This window comes from Lottia gigantea, assembly GCF_000327385.1.
Source record: "Lottia gigantea unplaced genomic scaffold LOTGIsca_36, whole genome shotgun sequence".
In the NCBI taxonomy this organism is placed as follows: domain Eukaryota; kingdom Metazoa; phylum Mollusca; class Gastropoda; family Lottiidae; genus Lottia; species Lottia gigantea.
Genome location: NW_008709220.1, coordinates 1564480 through 1565435, shown reverse-complemented (window position 1 = coordinate 1565435; position 956 = coordinate 1564480).

The following is a 956-nucleotide window of genomic DNA, read 5'->3' as shown; positions in this document are numbered from 1 at the left end:
TAGTGTATATTTTTTTTATTCATTTCAGCTAGTGTATATTTTTATCATTCATTTCAGCTAGTGTATATTTTTATCATTCATTTCAGCTAGTGTATATTTTTAGTGAGATTTTATATTATTTGTCAATTCTAGGATATTTGAGATAAAGGTATGTATCAATCTAAGGTTTTATGTCTGATCATATCATACACAAATGATTTGTTATAAGACACTACAATATAAATTTGGTGTGAGTAAATGCCAACTTTTTTTTTTTCAATCGAAATTGAACCCTGTAAGGTATAAAACAAACAAACAACAATATTTTACAAGGATAACAACTTAGGTTCACAGTTAAGGATCCTTTCTACCAGCTGGTCCCTGGCCAAACCTCTTGGCATTGATCTTTCTCAGATTATCTGTACCCATTTATAGCTGGTCGACTGGAATTATGAGTGAAGATGACTTATTGAAGGAAAAGAGATATTTTTACAAAGATTTCACCTTAAATACTGCTTTCCCATCAGCATTGGTGTTTACAGTTTTAGTTGGTAATGGGGAAGAACAATAGATATTTATAGAGTTATTACCTGATGTAAGAATAACCTAATCCCATTTCATCATTGATACTGTCAAATATAGGGCGTAACTGTTCCATTAATAGTTCACTTTCATTCTTTAATAGTCATTTCTCAATTAATACTTGTTTTCATTATTAATTAACTTTCACTAATAATGTTCATTAACAAAAATAAATCAATTAATTAATATATATTCCAATCAGACATAGAACAAGCAATTTCAGAATAAATAACTTTCCCACAAATTGGACAATAGATTTCTATTAGAAAACCATAATAAAGTCTAGGTAAAACACTAATTCAGTAGCAGGTATATAAAACATTATTTTATCAAGATATCAATAGATATGTTATCTTTAACTTCCTGCTGTATATTATGTTATGTATTTTACAGAT